The sequence below is a fragment of the Camelina sativa genome, chromosome 15 (assembly GCF_030686135.1).
Source record: "Camelina sativa cultivar CO46 ecotype springtype chromosome 15, ASM3068613v1".
NCBI lineage: Eukaryota > Viridiplantae > Streptophyta > Magnoliopsida > Brassicales > Brassicaceae > Camelina > Camelina sativa.
This window is the reverse complement of record NC_141894.1, coordinates 24,366,186-24,382,799: the sequence shown is the minus strand read 5'-3', so window position 1 is coordinate 24,382,799 and position 16,614 is coordinate 24,366,186. Positions and strand designations below refer to the sequence as shown.

The following is a 16,614-nucleotide window of genomic DNA, read 5'->3' as shown; positions in this document are numbered from 1 at the left end:
TCAAATTATAACTGGTATGTAGTGCATAGTCCAAGACACTCTCCTTGAATGCGACCCCATTGTAGAAGGATTGGCCTTTCCACAAAGTTCCATCACCACGTCCGATATCCATAAACACCCTCTCTGGACCCGCACCACAACCACGACCTTCTTCCTCGTCTTCAGTTTCTGGGTACGTATCATGACGAATCAACTCTTCAGCATCGGTAAAATCCTTAGCAAGCCTATCGACATGAAATTCATCTCGATCCTCTCCATCTTCATCGTACTCTTGTTCCCCAACACCATCTCTTTGCCCAATACCATCTTGTTGCCCAAAACCAGATCGGATTATTAAATCCATCGATTCAATTTGAGAGATCGATGATGAAATTTGATTTTAGGGAAATCGTTTTCTAGGGTTCGTCGTGAGAGAGAAAAGGTTAAAATGTGATTTTAGGGATTTCTCGGTTCAGGGGTTATGTTTTCTAATCGGGATCTAATCAGGTTTTAATCGGGTCGAAATCAGGTTTATTTTGGTTTGTAAACTTCTTCACTTGGTTTAACAAATAATAAACCAATTAAACCTATCGTAATGGTGAAATAGATGATAGCTTCTATCCCATGAAGATACAAAACTTAAATTGCAGATATATGGGTATATAGGTTGAGAAGTTTGGGCTCCATCTGGTACGATATCATTGTTCTCATGGGGAACCAGGACGTTTTCCCCATCATCTATAATATAGAAGGGTGTATTTACAATCATTTTCCTTTTAGAATTAACAAAGTTTTTTAATATAATTTGATTACAATTATCTTATGCATCATTTTACCAAGCTTGAAAACTGTGATTTCTGATCTTTAAAATTGACACATATCACGGTCTGATGAGTTACAGACTTGGATATTTCATCGTTAAAACTGACACGTGTTACGATTTAATGAGTTTTTAACTTTAATCTCTAATCGTTAAAACTAACATGTGTCATAATCTGGTGAGTTACTAATTTTGAGAACCAAACTTTATATAATAAAATATAGTTAATATGTTTGACCTAAGTTTATTAATGGGCTAAAGCTCAATCACATGACTACTCTTTCGATAATAAGAGAAGTCATCTCTTGCCTTTTTAATTTCACATGCAACATATACATAACATTATCGTATGCATATCGAAAATGCATATATGTATTTTATTAATACTTTATTACAAGTGCACATATATATATATATATATAAATCCCAACGTAACATTAATCCAATTTGTTTAGGTGTGTGATCCTGTAAGATCGCATAATATTAGTAATCAACTTCTAAAGTCATTGATTAAAAGGTTTCTAGCAAAACATTATAATCAGTGGCGGAGGCAGAAATTTAGTTAACATGGGGCACAAAATAATTAATTAAAATATAATAATATTACTATTATTAAAAAATCCAAAACCAAAAAAATAAAACGTTAAAAAATTGTCATAACAAAAACATATTAAGAAGTCCTACAAAACTATTCTATGATCTTCCATATCTTGAAATCTGTTTATCACTACCTCATTTGTTACTTTATCTAAGTGCTCTTTTTCAATAAAACAAACCATACAATCATTTAAAAACTGATCACCCATTCGGTTTCGCAAGGTAGTCTTCACAATTTTCATCGCAGAAAAGCATCTCTCGACTATAGCAGTGGCAACAGGTAAAGTCAAAACCAACTTCAAAAGTCGATAAACAAGAGGATGCGAAAGATATTTTTTTGTCTCTATCATTACACGTGCAAGATCTCCAAGACTCTCCAAATTAGCAAACCTTTTATCTTCACGGATATTATCGATGTAAATACCAAGTTGATGCTCAAGAGATATCCGCTCCACAGAACTAAAATCTTCAGGATAAAACTCAGATAACCTCACAAGTTTCGACTGGAAAACTCGTGGAAGGAACCAAAAGGGCTCAAAGACGCAGTGCAACTAAGCAATTCAGTGTTTACCTCGTCAAAACGATCATTAAAATCTTGAATTTGCATATCCAATACAGTGTAAAAACATTCCACTTGATAATGATGCAAGTTTGTTATGTTGGTTCTCCGTCTTGGCTTCTTTGGATCCACAAATTCTTCTTCCATGATGATCAACTCAGTTTTATGACTCTCACAAAAAGAATTAACTTTTTCAACCAAAGAATCCCATCCATTATCCCTGAGATTGTACAATTGTTGCTTGGTAGATTTCACCAGAGACATAGCATTCAAAATGTCTTGATCTTTCCTTTGCAGAGCCACCGATAGAGTATTTGTGATCCCGAGAAGAAGTAACATCAACTGTAAGTAGAACCCAAAATCAAAGGTGTGCAAATATTTGATGAGACCATTAGCTTGCCGTCTTTTGATACCATCACTCCCTTCGCTCTGGGTATACTCCAATAGTTTCATAATAGAAGGGAATAAATCAACGAATCATACTAAGGTATTATAGTGAGAACCCCATCAAGTATTACCAGGTTTTTGAAATGAAAGCTCCTGATTCAGTCCCTTTCCTCTCTTAATTTCAACTTGACTAATTCCTTCCTCGATGATCCTTCGTTGGTCTTCTCGAACCATATATTTCCTCTTACAAGAAGCTCCAACCACATTTAATATAACCGAAATCATATTAAAAAAATCACAAACTTCAAAATGTTTTTTAGCAACTGCCACGACGACAAATTGAAGCTGGTGAGCAAAGCAGTGTACATAATATGCAGTACTATTTTCTCTTAAAATCAAAGATCTCAACCCATTAAATTCGCCTTTCATGTTACTTGCTCCATCGTAACCTTGTCCCCTTAATTTTTTCATACTCAACCCCCGCTTTGCAAACAATGAATCAACAGCACATTTCAGAGTTGCAGAAGATGTATCTTGAACATGAATAAGACCAAAAATCTTTCTTTTACTATCCCATCTTTATCAACGAAGCGAAAAACCATTGCCACTTGCTCCTTAGTAGAAACATCTGCAGACTCATCCACCAACAAGTAAAATACATCGTGATTAACTTCTTGAATAATAGATTCAATAACTTCCTCTGCAAAGCAATGCACTAGATCAGTCTGAATTTTGTGAGACACCATCTGATTATTATTTGGAGCATTCTCCAACACAACCTTCCTTACAAGCTCATTTTGATCTGCAGTATATTTCACAAGCTCTATGATGTTTCCCCTTTTAGCTGATTCTACTGACTCATCATGACCTCGAAAAGGTAATCCTTGCCATAATAAATATCTACAAACATCAATTGAAGCATTCAATCTGATTCAGTATTCATTTTTTGCAGCATCATCCTGCTTATAAAAAGCATGAACAATTGATTGACCTTGTCTCATCAAATTATCAGCCATTTTCAATGCATTATTGTGAAAACTATTCACTTCTCCCACATGACCACTCAATCTCTTTGGATTTTTCCATGTATCAAATCCCCTTGTTACAAGTTCATCACTTCCACCTTTATTTTTTGTAAACTCTAAACAAGTAGCAAACCAAACAAAAAGCCTTGTCTATCTTCACACTATATTCCAGCCAATCACCATAAAGATCAAACCAAATTGGATTGAATCGTCTCAATTTATCTCCAGTTAGTGTTCTAGGAAATTTGTGATCACGAGGTTGATGAGAACCCTTAACTAAATATTTGCGTCTTACCTCATCTCTTTGGTTAGGGTGATATTCCACAATTCGTTTCCTATCTGCAGGGTCCACGGGTAAATTCTCCAAATCATCATGAGAATGAGATGTACTTGTTGGTTTTTTTGGAAAATATTTTTCCATAGATCACCTAATAAAAAACATAGCATGAATTCATCAATATATATTTAAAGCAATTGAATGAGACTATCAATTTATCTAGAATAAGAAGAAAACCAATAGACAAGTTTATATGCTATAACACGTAAACAGAATTTTGTCACAAGTTTTGCATCAATTACTTACTGTTGTTATATGCTGTTTGATAAAAAATAACCGAAGACAAAAATAATACTGGAACCAGTCAAAAATAGAAGCAGAAGACTTTTCTCTCTCTATGATGCAGTTGAATTGCTGTCGATGAACTCATGAAAACTAGATATAAGTCCCGATAAAAAAAAAGTTTATAGACTTTGAGTTTTAGACTTTTAGTTAGTTGGGCTTGAATCATTAGTAATTTTAAAATAGTTGGGCTTAACCTATATTGCCTTAATATATGTATAGCATAAATTATGATACAATTTACTTTTAGTTTTAGTTTATATTATAGAAAGAGCTTCCGTTAGACTTTAGCATGTGGCACAATAATTAAGTGTTATTATTTTCTGAACTATGATAACTAAATCTCATGTAAAAATTTTTTTTCCAGGATTTAGCATGTGGCATGTGCCACACAAACTAAAGCGTATGTCTGCCCCTGATTATAATCATCTAATATTGTATAACTTTCAAATCTTGACTATACAAAAGTAAGTAAAAGTGATTTCAGGACATTCCCAGCAGGCACTGCAGGAATTCTTGAACGTTGGACGTCCTTTATGGTGCAAAGCCATTAAAGCAACCATAAGAGCATTCTCTGACCAATCATTTGATTCAAACCTCTCCAATATCTTACGGTTCGATAGGGCAAGGATTCTTAAAGGAAACTCAGCTTGGTCTTATGGTAAGGAGTTGATCGACCGGTGTCTAGCGATATGGTTGACGAGTGTTGAGAGAAAAAGTGATGAGTTTGAGGCTCTTAGAACGAAGCTTTCTTTTGTACCAATAATGTCAAATGGATCATGTATCACAGTTGGTCCTTGAATATTCGAGTTTCTTCTTACAATGCTACGTATTGTCACGTATGTGTGGTTTCTCCACATCAAACCAACAATTACAAACTAGCAAGATTCAAATCCTTAAGCAATTTAAATGCTAGTTTCGAATCGAGAGGTTGGGATTAGATTGTAGACACTTCCACACCGAGAGATGCTCAATGAAATGTCTGAATTAGCTAATGACAGAGATTTACTCACTAATCTTAAGGGATTAGATGTGTAAGGAGTTTATTGACAATAATGAATTGGATTTTAATATATACTTGATTATGTTTCTCTGACGAAAGTAGGGTAAAAGAGTGATTAATTTTGATTTCTACCACGAGAGTGGGTTAGCAAGGTTTAGATTAAGACCTTCATCATCAAATTCTATGATTAGATTAAGACCTTCATCATCAAACTCTTTGATATTCTCTTCTTTGATGTTGGTTTTTAAACTAACTTTAAAATCTTGTTTCAGTTTCTTGATGATGATAATAAGTGCTACTTGGAGATCAACTACACCTTTGACATCCGTAAAGAATGGCCTGCGGTTTGAATAAATGAAGATCTTTCAAGAATGCGAGACACGCGATTCTGCTGGGAATTCATTTAAGCTATTTATGGTTGGATGCAAGTGCATTGGAGCTTATGTGAAGAACAAGAAAAATCAGAATCAAGCAAACAAATCTCTTTTAATCAAGAACAAAAAAATTGAATTAAGACCCAAAGTTTAACAACTATCAACGGACCTCATGAAATTTTACAGTTTATTAAGAAGTTCTTAATCTAACTTCTTTCAAATTTATAATAAAATTAATTTTTAAGCAATGTTGCTAATGACCATTGATGGAGATGCTCTAAGTCGAAGTCTCTCTTCTCTTTTGGTTGTTTGTTGTTCGTGTTGTTATAGAGAGAAAGAGAGAGCTTGATCGCTTGTGAAGGAAGAAGGTGAGCAACTTGTCTTTGGTGTGTAAGGCAATGGAGACATAACTGTTAAGGCTTGGTGGAAAAGGGGTTCGACCTAACAGATCGATTCTAAAGGTAACAACATTTTGTGGAGTTGTATGCTAAGCCACAGGCCAGCCCCTCAAGATTCCTCCTTCCATGTGTATTTCTGACAACTATCTTAAATGGTGAGAACATCGAGTTCACAACTCACACATGCGCTCTCTATGAATCAGACGTTTCAGAACAGTGTGTGAGAGCTTATGAGGAGGGAAATGATCCGATGGAAGAGGAAATAGAAGAGTATCGCCCAGAGCAGTTCTACTTTGAAAAGTACTCAGCGCTGAGAATGCCAAAGGGGACTAAGGCATCTCATGATCGAATCAACAAGCTTCATAAATGGAGCAAGGCAAGGGATAAAGCACTCAAAGCTTTCAAAAAGACTTTCATGAAATTCATGAGTAAATTCAGCTGTTCTTCATCCACTGCTATTCCAGTGACCATGCCCCATGAGTGTTACTGAAATACGCATGGAAGGAGGAATCTAAAGGGGCTGGCCTCTGTATGAACAAACTTCTAGATAATGGTTAGAATATTTGAGTTAATATTTTAAGCATTATATGCAGTCTCTGGAGGTTCTCGGTTTCAGACGCGAATTGGGACCAATGTGGATTCAAAGAGAGATCGTAAATTCATCTTCGACCTGATCATCACGAAACTTTCTTGGTAGCTTCAGGACATGTAGGGGTTGAGTTTCAATGGTGAAAATTGGACGGTCTTAAAGATTTTCGTATCTGATATTTTCCCCAGTTTAGCTTCAAGGTTGTTTTGTTGTTGCGGCTGGCTGTAAGATGAATGGAGCCACTGCTGGTTGTGGTTGTTTGACTTGTTTGTTGTGTTGGCGAGTGGGGAGTCACCGGTGGTTGTGGTTGTTTGACTTGTTTGTTGTGATATTGAAACGACCGACCCTTTTTTTTTTTAAATAATAAATAATAAATAGAATATAATAAAATAAACTACAACAAGTGGTCCCATACCCACTAGCCACCTAACCACAAACACATTCAACAGCGGAAATAACCAACCAATATTTAATAATAATCCGATAATAAAATATAACCATATTCCAACATAATCAATATCCAAAACAACAGGAATCATAGAACCAGCAACCTAGCAATGTTCTAATGACCCAACTCTAGCAACCTAGCAATGCCAGACAACATAAAACCGAGTCCCTAGAACATCCTCCCCTTCATTGCCTTGATTATACGATCACACTTTGCCTTTACCTGCACCACAAACATATATTGCAATGCATGAGTATTTTATAAACACTCAGTAAGGCAATCCTCCCATCTACTGGGCTATACACACAAGCAATAGAGACATTTCTAACCATCAAACAACAATAAACAATAACAAACCAGGACTCTGCATTGACCGATACCAACATACATCGACCGACACCAGGTGGAGGTTGCGTCGACCGATGCAAGGTTAACTTGCATCGACCGATGCAAGATATGCATCGACCATCGACCGATACCAACATGCATCGACCGACACCAGGTGGAGGTTGCGTCGACCGATGCAAGGTTAACTTGCATCGACCGACGCATGCTTGACATAACACGAAAACCCTAGAGTTTACGTGCCGTCCTCGCATCTGCATCGACCGACGCACAAAGTGTATCGACCGATGCAATGCCGAGCATCGTATTCCTCCGAAGCTTCTCGCCGGATCTTTGTTCCTGCAACCACGAAACTCGATCCCAAGCCACAAGAAAGCTTCTCAATGTCCCAAATAACAATCTAACCAGCCTAACAACACATAACATGCAAATCAGAGAGATCTCTAGCTTAGATAAGTCATGGTCATGCACTTACCTTTGCCACAGAAGAATTTGAACCTGAAAAAACAAGAACAAGCCTCTAGGAAGCTCCTACAACGATCCCAGCTACAGATCTCTACAGGAACGCCTCCAATCTCCCAGAATTCTCAAGAACACTCAAGAACAACTTTTCTCTCTTTCTCTTTTCTCAAAAACGGCCACACAACCACGAATGAGACAAAACTCGCATCTAAGGGTTTTCCTAACCCAAAACGTAGTGTTTGACTTAAGTCAAAACGCACATAATTGAACATGCATCGACCGATGCACCATCTGCATCGACCGATGCAACTCCCAAACCGGGATTCTGGTTCAAGGATGTTACAATTCTCCCCCACCAAACTAGATTCATCCTCAAATCTCGAACAACCATCAGCCAAGGACTCCCGTGCAACCGTCTCCACGGCCCGCACTCCTCCGACTGATCCACGAAAGGTCACCTCTAGGTGATAGACTCACGCTCCAGGTGTCATTTGCTCTCGACTTTTGGACTTTCCTTTACTCATAGGCCTAAACCTTGAGTTTATATTGGCTCCTCATCAGACCTAAGTCTGCATGCCATAATGTTGGCTCCTCATCGGGCCTAGACCCGCATGCCATAATATAAAAGGAAAATCCAACTCGTCTCTCGGGTTCCCACCCTACAGCGCCCCCCCCGGATCGTCATCCGAAGTCGATATACCAACCATATTCCCAAGTCACAAAGTCTCTGAATATGGCAGTACTAGGAGAACCTAAGTCCCCCAAGAGTCGCGAGCAAACGATTCTGAACACGTTTGAGTCCTATCCCTATCCAGGTTTCCTTCCCGTGGCTCGCGTAAAACATCTCAATGTCCTACCAACCACATATCCCCTCACTGGAATACCACATGACCACACAAGGATCATATACATGCCACAAGGGCCGCCACAAAGGCCAAACAAATGTCCTAAAGAGGACCGCCACCAAGGCAAAACAAATGTCCTAAAGAGGACCGCCACCAAGGCCAAACAAATGTCCTAAAGAGGACCGCCACCAAGGCCAAACAAATGTCCTAAAGAGGACCGTCACAAAGACACTCTGGCTAAAAAGCCCGTCAAAGACCATCTGTCCCGAAGGACCATCACAAAGACCATCTGTCTCAAAGGACCGTCACAAAGACCATTTGTCCTGAAGGACCGTCACAAAGACACTCTGGCTAAACAGCCCGCCACAAAGGCCAAACAAATGTCCTAAAGAGGACCGCCACCAAGGCCAAACAAATGTCCTAAAGAGGACCGTCACAAAGACACTCTGGCTAAAAAGCCCGTCACAAAGACCACACAATGACTAAAAAGACTGCCACACACGGCACACTGACTCTCATGGCAAGAATCAATCAAACCTATGCATCTCTAGACTTGTACTCACAAAGTAAAGAATCTACACAAGCAGGCATTAAGCAATACATCTCATACCAAACAAGACCTCTAATCTCTTAGCAAGCCTCATGGTAAGCTATAGAACTAGCCTTATCTATGCTCCTTAAACATTGGTGTGATGCTAAAGTCAAACCCTAACCTCTCAGTTTAGGATTAGTATTAAGAACATCTAGCCTAGAAGAGATTCTACCACAATCAAGCTTGACCAAAGCAAACACACCTCAAGATCCTAAGCACTACTCACATGAACACATGATGAACATCAAAGTCATAAACCCAGAAAATCTCGATACTTGCATCAAATGAAAGATAAGAACAAGATCTACAATGTTGCAAAAGGAATCAAACCCAAATTCTTAATACATTGAAAGTTATGGAACCAACAATATTGAAGATGCTAAGAGTTTTCTTAAAAAGGGTACAAAATCTAAGAAAATAAAAAGACAAAGGGAATAATTCCTTAAAAAGTAAAAACTAGGTTTCTGACTCTCTAAAAAGGTTGTACACCTTGGTGGCTGAAGGTACAAGGCTTTATATAATATAGGAGATGAGGTGGAAGCCCTAAAAACACTAAAAGACAAAATAGTCAACGGCTCGGTCAACTTGACCTGTGCTCGGTCGAGTGGCAGGTCGAGCTGGCTTCTTGAAACAAGAATATTTTGTGGGTGTGAATGATGATGAATGGAAAATGGATGCAATGGTGAGATATGGAATGATGGGTGTTTCAATTCCCCTTATGCAGTTGCAGTATAAGAGGTGTCAATCCTAAATGAGTGTTTGTGAACAATTAAGATATGAATATCAATCTAAGTCAAGCCAAGTGTAAAGACTGTTTGTCACTAACAATCCTAAGATGAAAATGTAAAATGCAGAAAGTAAATTACAAGAACTAAGAACTAAATGCAAATGAAACAGAATGATTATAACAGTAATGATGCAAGAACAGAAATAGAAACTACTACTAATGAACTAATGCAAGACAATTAATGAACTGAAAGCTAAATGTATGCAACTAGAATGAAACAGGAATGAAACAGGACAATCACAAATCATAAAACACAAAGTTCTGGGGATGAACTCGAGCAGCACTCGACCGAGTGTAGGTCGAGTGGGTGGTCGAGCTAGACTAGACGCAGAAACAGAGCAATGCAATAAAAACAGAGTAATGCTAAACCAAATCAAACAACAAGCAAGCAATAGGATTAAGACTTTAAAATCAATAAACAAAGAAGGTCCTGAGGATGGATTCATGGGATGAACTGATCATTGTGGCTATCTAACTTGGTCAACAAATCTCAAGCAAGCTATGAGCTAATCTCTAGACATATGAATCTAAGACAAGTTTCTCCCACTCTCATGGTCAAGAAACAATCAAACCTATGCATCTTCTAGACTTGTTCTCACACAGTAAAGAATATACACAAGCAGGCATTAAGCAATACATCTCAAACCAAACAAGACCTCTAACCTCTTAGCAAGCCTAATGGTAAGCTCTAGATCTAGCCTTATCTATGCTTCCTAAACATTGATGTGATGCTAAGAAGCTTGAAATCAGATTCTACCCTCTCAGATATAGAATCAGCATTAAGATCATATACCCTAGAAGAGATCTACAACAATCAAGCTTGACCAAATCACACAAACCACAAGATCAGTCCATCCTAACCATTCTCGAGATCCTAGGAAGACTACTCACAACAATACATGATTAAACAAGTCAAAAACCCAGAAATTATTGAAACTTGCATTATTAGAAAGATAAAACAGAGATCTTTAATACTGATGAAAGGATCAAACTCAAATTCTCAATATCTTGAAAGTTATAGAACCAACAAAATATAAGAATCTAGTCTTCTTTCTTAAGAAAGTACAAGATCTAAAAATAAAAATGCAAAAGGAATAAAGCTAAAAAAGGTAAAAACTAGGTTTAGAGAATATCTAAAAAGCTGGACTCTTTTGGTAGCTGCAGGTAAAAAGCTTTTATATAGGAAGGGGAGTGGAAGCCCTAAATATGGAAAAAAGTCAAAGTAGTCAACGGCACGGTCAACTCGACCTGTGCTCGGTCGAGTGGCAGGTCGAGCTGGCTTTTCTCGTGCACTCTCCACTCGGTCGAGTCCATCTCCCCACTCGGTCGAGTGCTTGGTCGAGCTGGACTCCGGACCTTGGTTCTTCAGCCTTAACTCCCTTGCTTTCCCTTCATGATTGCTTCACTTCTCCTCAGCATTGCTTCCATGCTCCTTAAGCTCCATAATCACCTTTTTATGCATGAAAAAATGCAAATGCAATGCAACTAAACTCTAATGCATGATTAGTCCTAAAGCTACAAAATAATGGTGAAAATGGCTAACAGAAGATGCAAAAGATGTGAATAAACTAAGGGAAAACATGGTAAAATATATGAACATCACTTCTCTCGTGCATTCTCCACTCGGTCGAGTCCTCCTCACCACACGGTCGAGTCCTCCTCACCACACGGTCGAGTGTCTGGTCGAGTGTGCGGTCGAGTTGGACTCTGGACCTTGGTTTTTCAGCCTTAACTCTCTTGCTTTTCCTTCATGATTGGCTCACTTCTCCTCAGCATTGCTTCCATGCTCCTTAAGCTCCAAAAGCACCTGTTTATGCATGAAAAGATGCAAATGCAATGCAACTAAACTCTAATGCATGATTGGTCCTAAAGCTATGAAATAATGGTTAAAATGGATAGCAAAATATGCAAAAGATGTGAATATACTAAGGGAAAACAATGTAATATATATGAACATCAACACCCCCAAACTTAGTCTTTGTTTGCCCTCAAGCAAATAAGCAAGGCATAAGAAGGTAAGTGAGGTTTGAAAGTGGGATCTCAACTCCTAAAGCTTGCAAATAGACCATCTAGAATCAATGTCCAAGTTACTAATACTATGATGCAAGGTGAATGAGCTGTACTTAAAAATTTTAGACAAGCATATCACAACCTTTATTGAATTGAGCCTTAGTTATCCACACGCATTCAAGTCAACCATTTCCTTTAAGATTCATTAATCAAGAACATGAATCAATTCTATGCAAAGCTTAAACTCATTTGGCTTGGTAATAAAGGGTTTTGAGACAATGATGGTCTCTTTTTAGAGTGGGGCTTGTCAATATCAAGGTTCTCTCATGAAAATGGATTGAGCTTTATAGAAGAATGCTAAAAGTAAGAACACTTAGACACATACATGAACAAAACCTTGTCTACCCAAAGGTACCCAAAGTGTTTATCCTAGCAATCTAAACCCAAATGATCCTAGTGCTACCCTTTACTTCTACTTTTCTCTTTCACCCTTTTCTCTTTTTTTTTGGTTTTCAAGTCTTAGGAGAGGTTTCTTATTTGATCTATCTAGTGGGATGGGGGATTCTTACTTATTTGCTATGGTTCTCTTTTCTTCTTATTCTTAATACATACAAGCTTTTTGCTAGACTTTTCTTTTTTTCTCTTTCTTTCTTTCTTAAGCTAGAACCATTTTCAATAATCTTTACTTCCCATCCTTTCACTAGACTTTGCTTAAACACATTCTCCTCTTAAAGACTCTTCTCTTTTTCTTTCTCTTTTCTTTCTTTTCTTTTTATAACAGCCAAGTCCCAAACCCAACAAGTGAACCACCTAGTCCTATCTAGTTTGAAAAATGCAAACTAGAACTACACAAGGTCTTACTCTTGTCAGTTCAAACCTAACACTTTCTACCAAGCTCAATCCCAAAAATAGGCCTCACACACTCAACAATAAACATGGCTTGAAAGAAGGGTTGGTTAAGGGGTAGGGAAACTGATTCTTAATGAGGAAATCAGCTACTTGGATCAACAAGAGTGGTGAAAAGGAGAAAGATGATCCAAGTATGTATATGGTATCCATGAGTTTAAAGCAATGCACATATTGATAATTATAAGTCAATATTAGATTCTTATAAGTAGGAAATGGCATCAAATCACAACATGCTTCAATTTAGACCAAATGCAAGGCAAGAATTCAAGGCTTTGTTCAATCTTATGTTTCTAACTACTCAACTAGCATCAAAGTACTATTAACTTGGGCATTGATCCTAGTCTAGTGAATTAAGCAAGCTATCAAGGAAATACTCGTCATAGATCCCTAATGCAAATATTATACAATCCTATATTAAACATGCTAAAGAAGATCCTAATATGCAATGCAAACTACATGAACACTCTTTTTTTATAAAGATATTTTTCAAAAAAATTCAAATTTTTATGGTTTTTCTATGCCTTAGATGCTATGCAAATACTAATATGAAGATGCAATGATATTTACAAGTGAAGGTGATGGTGATACCTTAGGGATTGTGGAAAAAGTTGTCCACATCCATCTGCATGCTGTCATAGGAGTAGTTGGGGTCTTGTTGGTGACTTGGAGATGGACTTTGGGGCAGCTCGACGATGGCCATCGACAATGACTCGGTCGAGTGCGTGTCCGAGTGGGGGGGTCGAGCTGGACCGCGAGTGTCAAAATGTTGACCTTGCTGCTGGCAAAAATGCTGGTAGAGAGCTGGATCCATGTAGTATTGAGGTGGGATGGGAGGGTAACTTGGATAACCTGGATAAGCAGCTGGAGGTGGGAAGTCATAGGGTGATCTGGGAAGGTGCTCGGTCGAGTACGTCGGGTGTGCTCGGTCGAGTGGGCGCTCGAGTGACCCGGTCGAGTGCCTCGAAGACTGATGTTCTCGGGTACTTGAGCTCCTCTTCCTCTGATTTGGCTCATACATCGAAGCCCTAGCTGGTTCCAAAGGGTTTGTAACTCTTGAAAGTGCTCTAGTTGAGCTAATTCTTCTGAAAGGGCTTGAATGGCTTGGAGATGAGTTTCCACTCTTTAGCTCAGCAATTTCCTTCTTTAAGCCCTTGATGGACTTAGCCATGTTTCCCACCTTCTTATTAAATTTATCAAACTCTTCCCATTCCACTTGCCCCATCTTTGCAAAAGTGTCAACCTCTTGCCATTCTCCCTCACTCCTCTACTATCTCTTGGGTTGGGCTCTGATGTTCATATATTTTACCATGTTTTTCCTTGGTTTATTCACATCTTTTGCATCTTTTTCTATCCATTTTCACCATTATTGTGTAGCTTTAGGACTAATCATGCATTAGAGTTTAGTTGCATTGCATTTGCATCTTTTCATGCATAAACAGGTGATTTTGGAGCTTAAGGAGCATGGAAGCAATGCTGAGGAGAAGTGAAGCAATCATGAAGGGAAAGCAAGGGAGTTAAGGCTGAAGAACCAAGGTCCGGAGTCCAGCTCGACCAAGCACTCGACCGTGTGCTGAGGAGGACTCGACCGAGTGGAGATTGCACGTGAGAAGCCAGCTCGACCCCTAGCTCGACCGAGCACTGGTCGAGTTGACCGAGCCGTTGACTACTTTGACTTTTTTTATTTTTAGGGCTTCCACCTTCCCCACTATATAAAGCATTGTACCTGCAGGCACCAAACAGTCCAGCTTTTTAGATATTCTCTAAACCTAGTTTTTACCTTTTTTAGCTTTATTCTTTTTGCATTTTTTATTTTTGGATCTTGTACTTTCTTAAGAAAGAAGACTAGATTCTTATATTTTGTTGGTTCTATAACTTTCAAGATATTGAGAATTTGAGTTTGATCCTTTCATCAATATTAAAGATCTCTGTTTTATCTTTCTACTAATGCAAGTTTCAATAATTTCTGGGTTTTTGACTTGTTTAATCAGTATTGTTGTGAGTAGTCTTCCTAGGATCTTGAGGATGGTTAGGATGGACTGATCTTGTGGTTTGTGTGATTTGGTCAAGCTTGATTGTTGTAGATCTCTTCTAGGGTAGATGATCTTAATGCTGATTCTATATCTGAGGGGGTAGAGTCTGATTTCAAGCTTCTTAGCATCACACCAATGTTTAGGAACCATAGATAAGGCTAGATCTAGAGCTTACCATTAGGCTTGCTAAGAGATTAGAGGTCTTGTTTGGTTTGAGATGTATTGCTTAATGCCTGCTTGTGTAGATTCTTTACTGTGTGAGAAAAGGCTAGAAGATGCATAGGTTTGATTGTTTCTTGACCATGAGAGTGGGAGAAACTTGTCTTAGATTCATATGTCTAGAGATTAGCTCATAGCTTGCTTGAGATTTGTTGACCAAGTTAGATAGCCACAATGATCAGTTCATCCCATGAATCCATCCTCAGGACCTTCTTTCTTTATTGATTTTAAAGTCTTAATCTTGTTGCTTGCTTGTTGTTTGATTTGGTTTAGCATTACTCTGTTTTTATTGCATTGCTCTGTTTCTGCGTCTAGTCTAGCTCGACCGCCCACTCGACCCACACTCGGTCGAGTGCTGCTCGAGTTCATCCGCAGAACTTGTGTTTCATAATTTGTGATTGTCCTATTTCATTCCTGTTTCATTCTAGTTGCATTCCTATTGCATTCACTTAGTGTCCTGTTCATTACTTGCCTTGCATTAGTTCATTAGTAGTAGTTTCTATTTCTGTTATTGCATCATTACTGTTATAATCACCCTGTTTCATTTGCATTTAGTTCTTAGTTCTTGTAGTTTACTTTCTGCTTTTATATTTTCATCTTAGGATTGTTAGTGACAAACAATCTTTACACTTGGCTTGACTTAGATTGATATTCACATCTTAATTGTTCACAGACACTCATTTAGGATTGACACCTCTTATACTGCAACTGCATAAGGGGAATTGAAACACCCATCATTCCATATCTCATCATTGCATACACATTCATCTTCCACCACCACAAAATAAATCTTGTTTCAATTTGGCGTCGTTGCCCATTTGAGTGTGTTTTTGTGACATTTAGGATCCATATTAGTCTAAGATTAAGTTCTTTTATACACTTGTGTGGTTGCTGTGCTTGAATCTTCTGTTTATGGGTTGAAGTTCCATTTCATGTACCACTCGACCAGTCACTCGACCACCACTCGACCGAGTCGTGATCGAGCACTTGCTCGAGCCAGACGCCGGATCTCTATAACCCTCATTTTCCAGTCGACCTAACCTCCTACTTGAGCCTGTGCTCAGTCGCTTGCCTGGCAAAAATCGTTTGAGTTTGTTGATGCACACAAGGTCTAAAGGAAAGGACCATCTTATTAAGCATATTGACAACATCAACAAGTTAACCAAGAGTTTGGGAGCTAAGCAAAGGAGAGTTGTTCAGCAACAACAAGAGGTTATAGTAGCTATGGATCAGCAGGATCAGGTCCCAAGACCAAGAAACATTGGTGCTGGAGATGCACCCAACACACACAACCAAAGAGCTGGCATTGTGCCACCAACTGTTGCCAACAACAACTTTGAGATCAAGAGTGGATTGATCTCAATGATTCAAGCAAATAAGTTTCATGGATTGCCTATGGAGAATCCACTTGATCATCTTGATGAGTTTGATAGAATCTGTGGTCTTACCAAGATCAATGGAGTAAGTGAAGATGGTTTCTAGCTGAGGTTGTTCCCTTTCTCACTTGGGGACAAGGCTCACTTATGGGAGAAGACTCTTCCTACTGGTGCTATCACTACTTGGGATGCTTGCAAGAAGGCTTTCTTGGCCAAGTTTTTCTCCAATGCTAGGACTGCT

General features: G+C 38.5%; 1 pseudogene; it reads right to left on the bottom strand.

The window, feature by feature from the left end:
* Window positions 1–1,479: 1,479 nt before the first annotated feature.
* LOC147927034 (uncharacterized) lies at window positions 1,480–3,809 on the bottom strand (annotated as a pseudogene).
* Window positions 3,810–16,614: the final 12,805 nt, after the last annotated feature.